The following is a 6,022-nucleotide window of genomic DNA, read 5'->3' as shown; positions in this document are numbered from 1 at the left end:
TGTTCAGTGTATATGACTGCACTGTGCATTAGAGCTGTGTGGGTTTTTTGACTCTTCCTGAGATCTGATGTGGTTTTTTTTTCATTAAAAACCCTGCAGGCATCTTGCCTGCAATCTTAATCATGTCTCCCCTTCTAAAGCAGATTTCTTGCACCCATGAATTTTCTCATAAGATGATTTATTGTGCATTAAATTCCACTTTAGTCCTAATGTAAATTACACTGCCAACTATCTAAATGCCAGCTATCTTCCAAAACTTTGTCTTTTGGAGGCAGTCAGTTGTCTGGTATGAATGCCTAAATGATTTCTATAGTATAATGAGCTTTGCTAAAGTGTCCTCAGGCAACTGTTTATTTCTATGATTTTAATTATTTAACTAATACTGCCTAAATTCAGTATCTATTAATGTATTTTTAGAAGATCTAAAGGCTTGCAGTTAAAATCTTTTATGTCTTGTGGATGACATTGCGAATTTTGTTAAAAATTACAGCTAGCAGCGACAGTTGGAATATCATTAGTACAAAGCAGAAAACAACTGCTCATAGAAAAAGATTCCTTGTGGATATACATATGCTCTGTACCTCAGCTCTAGGTCCCTCTGTAGAGGCAAATAAATAAAAAGTAGCAGAATGTATGCGAATGAAACAAACTGACTAAGAACTCAGTGCTGAACCAATACTATTATAAATATAGACATCTATCACACTTGGGAAAAAAAAACCAACAAACTCATAGCATATCTGTAATTACAAAAGACAGGACAGAAATTGCAAATGAACCATCCAATACTGCTGACAATTACTGGTCCCGCTGCTGTGAGCAGAGAAGAGAGGTCTTAGTGAGGCTCTCAAATAAAAATTCTTATTCTTCTTTGGAATAAATGTCTCTTTCTTAAGTTAACTCTTTTCTTGTGAAAGGTGGCAAAAAAAAAGGACAACACCTATAGCCTCTATAGCCTGCAGTATACCAATATTCAGAATTCTATCAAGCCAAACTATGATGACCCACTCCTCAGCTGGTGAAGACTCACTCTCATGACATTTGACAACAATTTATCTGTCGTTTCTGGGACCTGAGAAGGTATGTGTAAAAAAATCTTCAGTCATGTGCCTGGCCTGTCTTAACAGCCAGTGACTGGCTGGAAGTCTGCAAACTATGCTCTACAGTCATTTGGTTAGAATGCCGAGCTGATAGATCACATCACATGACAGGTTTTCAAGGGCTATTTAATGCCTTCTAACAAATCCTCTCTCAGCTCCTTAGACTATTTTCCCAATTAATACTTAAGTTCCTTTTATAAAAGCCACCTTCTGTGGAGGGATAGAATGTAAGAAAATAAAAATAGTGCAGAAGGTAATCTCACCCCTGAGGAGTTGCAGCTGTACTAATCACCAAAGATTAGGAACAGACCTGCCCTTAACAGGCCACAGCTGTGTCCAATGAGAAGATGAGTGCTATAGAAGAGTGGGTTAGGTGGATGGGGAGAGTTGGAGTTTGTTGGCTGTGCTGTGAGGAAGAGGGAGTCAGTGCTGTGAGGAGATGTCCATGAGAAATCACCAAGAAGGTAGGAGAGCTTTTCAATATGATGACAACAACCTTCTTCTTGCTTTATACTTTAATCATTTCACTGTATTTATTTGTCCTGGAATACATGTTAATGTGGATAGTTAAAAAGATAAGTCAAGATACTCTATGAGAATTATTTATGATGTTATTTCCATGCTTCTGACCTCATCTTCCTATTGAGAATGGTGAGCCTTTCTATGTTCTAGTCACAGTGATTATACTATCTACACAAATAAAAGGATAAACTTCATATAAGGCTTCTAAACCTGAATTCAGAGGCAATACTAGCTAATATGATTTTGGAAGGAGAAAAGCAATAAATACCATGATAGTGGATATTCTGGCATTTTAAAATTGTGCTACCATTGAATGATAAGTAAATATAACATATTAAGGTTTAAAATAAAAAAGGTTTTCAGGATTAAATATTTTACTTTAGAATGAAGAATCTTTCCTTGACAGAAGCACCAAAACTACACAATCATGTGCCTGATAAGAAGCCTTTGGGCACAGTAAGTTCTTGTTTCAAGGACCAGGACTGACCATACTTGATTCATGTAGAGGTGTGAGGTAAGATTAGAAAAGTTTTTCTTACTGTTCTTCAGAGATCTTCTCCAATAATGCCTCCAGGCATCATGTTTTACTCTAAAATAAACTGATGCCCACAGATATCAAAGATAATATGCAGAACCTAGGAAGTTTCTATTTTTTCTTCTTAATAACAAGTTTATTCAAGTCTCCCATACTGGTAGGTAACATTTGATGGTTCATTGCATAAGGATCTCCAATAGCTAAGAAACATTTTGAATGGTAGATTAGGCATTCTGTTTAATAGCCTAATAATAATATGTCATCCTGCAATAATCAACATAAATGTCTGCTTTTCAGCTTCAGGGCAGTGATGGCAATAATTCAATGACAGGTATAGTTTAGTCTCACTGGAGCTAACAACTATTAGCAACAGAGAGCCTATTTATCTTTATTGCTTCAACTTGAGCCATACAAACTTGATGTATGATTCTGTCACGGGAAGCTCAGTGTTACCTACCAGTGCCACCAAATACTTCAGCTAAGGAGATATTCTTGTTCCACGTTCTGATGTATAGGGTATTTCTTTTGGTTATGGATCAGTGACTCAACAAGATCTGACAGCAGGACCAAGTTTGTTGCAATGATCCAGGAATGTACTCATGCTGCCATTTCCCTTAAAAATTAAATCTTTTTAAGTGATTGTCCACATACTCTCTTTATATTTACTGTATTTGAATGGATAGAAATTACTTTCTGTACTACTTCTCTCCTTCTTTTTCTGCTTCTTTCCTTCTCCAGGCCAAGGCATCACATAATCCTGATTATGGATTTCCCCTCTGCACCTATTTAAACCCAGGCTCATCTTTCTGAATGTCAGTGATCAGAACTCTAGATCAGTCTATTATGCTTGGCGCACTGACATTCATATTGTCCCACTCTGCTGAAAATAGTTTGAAAATATCTTAGTGCAATAACTGAAATTTTTCAAATGCACTTTATTGATGATTCAAAGTAATTTTTACAGTTTTTTGTACTAATCCCCAATTTCTCTAGTTTAATCAATTCCCTTTGAATACTTCACATGAAGTCCAGAGAGCTTAGATTGTCTGCATTGTTCTTTTACAAAAAGTGAAATTTTATCAAAGAGCTGACTTGGTATGACATCCTTTGGATGTATTGCACGTATTTCCATTTCACGTGTGCTGCCATTTTTCTGATTAGATTCATTAAAAAATACCTGATATTAGAACTGATTTTTATATGCAAGTTTCTTTTTTTGCTTTACAGAAAAGACTATCTGGTCTCTCATACTTTTGTACACTGCGGTCTTTTTGTTTTGATGCCATTGAGGAGGAAAAAATTGCATCTTCTTTAATCAGAACAACTAGGGCTTTGCAATTGGTGAGTTTTCCCCTTAATCTGAGAAGGAATTTGGGGCAGTTAAAATTATTGGAACCGCAGCTACTTTATAACAACTGTCACAGTAAACAAAGAGGCTCTGATAGGAACAGAAATTTTAGTAAAGATTCCAGATGTCATATTTTGCATAGATAAGAGTCAAGACTATATCAAGAAAGGCCTTTCCAAAGCAAAAAAAAAAAGGAAAACTGGCTAGGGAGATGGATTTCCAGCAAACTTTTAAGTCAAGCAAAATGTGGTTTTATTTTTATATTAAAATCTCCTTCCAGAAACTCACTCGGCAAATCCATCAGTTGGGAACACCAATTTTCAATTTTCACATTATGCTGGGCAGCAGGGTCAGATACTATATAGCCACTCTGAATTGCCTTTAAAACAAGATGATACTGAAACAGCTGATATTTATACTTCTTGAGAATGGACAAATATAATTCAAGACAATGGTTTCATTGAGAAAAACTGTGCTGGTTTTGGCTGCACTAATTTTCTTCTCAGTAGCTAGATATAGATGTGCTAGATGTAGATGAAAAGAGGTACAGATAACCCTATAATTTTGTTTTTAGGATGCCAGAGTCTGTGTGAATCAGAGAAATTCTGAGGATTTTGTTGAGATTTACACCAAGTATTTGAAGTTAAGAACGTACATCCCAATTTTCATGGCATTTTTTCCATCTGTAGCACTGTTGTCCCCTATTCAAAATACCCACATGTTTTCATAACACTGAATCTAAAAAAATAAAAATTCTTCCTCTCAGCAGCGTAAGATCTTCCTATTAGATGTTGTCAAGAAAAGACCCTCAAAAATATACCATAGGAAAGAATAATTTCCTTATTTCTCCACATGGGAAATATGAGAGATGTAACCTGGCTTTTAGTTCAGCTCTTCCCCAGTCCTCCAGGAAAATTCATTGCATTCACAGAACTCCCCCTGCAGCCTTTGTCTATCTACCTCTGGAGTGTTTCCATATTGTAGTATCACCTCATGTCTTAAAAGGAGCTCCACCTTGAATAGAAACTGAAATTATAATAACAGCAATCACCATAATTTCTAATTTTCAGTCATAATCTGAACAATATTTGATTCTTTTTGCATTGCCTTTGCTTATACGGTCCAGTTTCTATTCCCTCATTTCTTTCCATAAAATTCTGGGGTTTTTACTTCTGTCTATCATTAAAATTCCAGGTCTTAAAAAAAAAGACAGCATCCTATTGGCTCATCCAGATATCAGTGACACTTTAATGATTATGTTGAACATTAGGAAAAAAAACACTACACCATTGCCCTTTAACAAATCTACCTTCCAGAGGCATTACTTTTGTTTTTACAGTGCTTTTTAAACCACTAATTGCTGATGCTGCACTTCATCAGGTGATTTTTAAATAAGTATTGCCTGTCAATGTTGTTTTGTCAATGATGTTTTTGTTACTTACTGGAGGAACAGAATTTCAATGTTATAGTACTGTTTTCACTATTTATTACCTCTTAAATATTTTGACTTTAATGATTCCTCTGATGTATTTGTCTATTTGATACTATGAAATGTTTTAAAGATTTTGCTCCTCAACTATGCAGTCTGTATTATTTCTCTATCCTCAGGCTCTTTCTCAACTAATGACACCATATGAGCCAGAGTACAGTCCCTCAGGATCTTTCAAGATGCAAAAAACTATCACAGCATGAAAATTTCTGTAATTTAAATTTTCAGTTGATGTTTAGTTCCTTGTTGCTGATTTTGAGTCCTCAGACATTAAGCCTGTTAGTTATATTTGAACTTTGGATGATTATGGTATACTAATGCTTGACTTTTGACTCATCATTCAAAACTGAAATAAATTTTTCTTTTTATTTTCGTATTCATTATTATGTTACTTTTTTATATCTTTTTGGAAGAATATATTAAATTCGTCACTCCAAATTCATTACGAAACTAGGGAGACTACAAAACTAGTGAAACTACAAAATAAATACCATCTATGAAATAGGCTCTGCAGTGTGGGTCATTGTTTTAATTATACTTGAACTTTTATTATAACCCGATACCTATGAAAAAAACAATTTTTTTCTCAAAAAGGTTAATATTTACAAATATAAACACATCACAATCTATTATAGAATGAATGTCCTATTATTTTTCCACCAATTTCTCACTCATTCACAGTCTAGAATCAAGAACATGCTGTACCATTTTTTGAGTCTTTCACAGCCTTGTAGATCACTCCTTTACAAACCTATGTGTGCAGGCACAACTTGAAACAAAGTTGAATTCAGGGCTATCTATCTCACACAGGTGGATGTTCTCCATTTTTTTCTTTTTTTTTTTTTTTTTGCCTGAGTGTACAGGAAACTTCAAACAAATTGATGCATGTGCAGGAAGTGAAGAAATGGCAAAGCCAGGCCCAAAGACCAGGGACCAAAGGCAGAATGCTCATGAGTCTGTGCTCAGGGTTTCCAGCTCCTAAGCCTTCACTAACATGCAGTAGTAGAGATATATAGATACATAGATAT

At 35.2% G+C, this 6,022-nt stretch overlaps 1 long non-coding RNA gene across 2 annotated transcripts; it reads left to right on the top strand.

The window, feature by feature from the left end:
• The first annotated feature begins 1,494 nt into the window (after positions 1 to 1,494).
• On the top strand, positions 1,495 to 5,370 carry LOC132080899 (uncharacterized). Of its 2 annotated transcripts, XR_009419620.1 has the most exons (4): positions 1,495 to 1,564; positions 2,006 to 2,136; positions 3,385 to 3,498; positions 4,080 to 5,370. It is a non-coding gene; the product is annotated as an uncharacterized LOC132080899 (long non-coding RNA). The 2 variants fall into 2 exon arrangements; XR_009419621.1 differs by lacking the exon at positions 2,006 to 2,136 and having other exon boundaries at positions 1,506 to 1,564.
• The last annotated feature ends 652 nt before the right edge of the window (positions 5,371 to 6,022 follow it).

The sequence above is a fragment of the Ammospiza nelsoni genome, chromosome 1 (assembly GCF_027579445.1).
Source record: "Ammospiza nelsoni isolate bAmmNel1 chromosome 1, bAmmNel1.pri, whole genome shotgun sequence".
Taxonomy (NCBI): domain Eukaryota; kingdom Metazoa; phylum Chordata; class Aves; order Passeriformes; family Passerellidae; genus Ammospiza; species Ammospiza nelsoni.
This window is presented reverse-complemented; position numbering and strand designations above follow the sequence as displayed.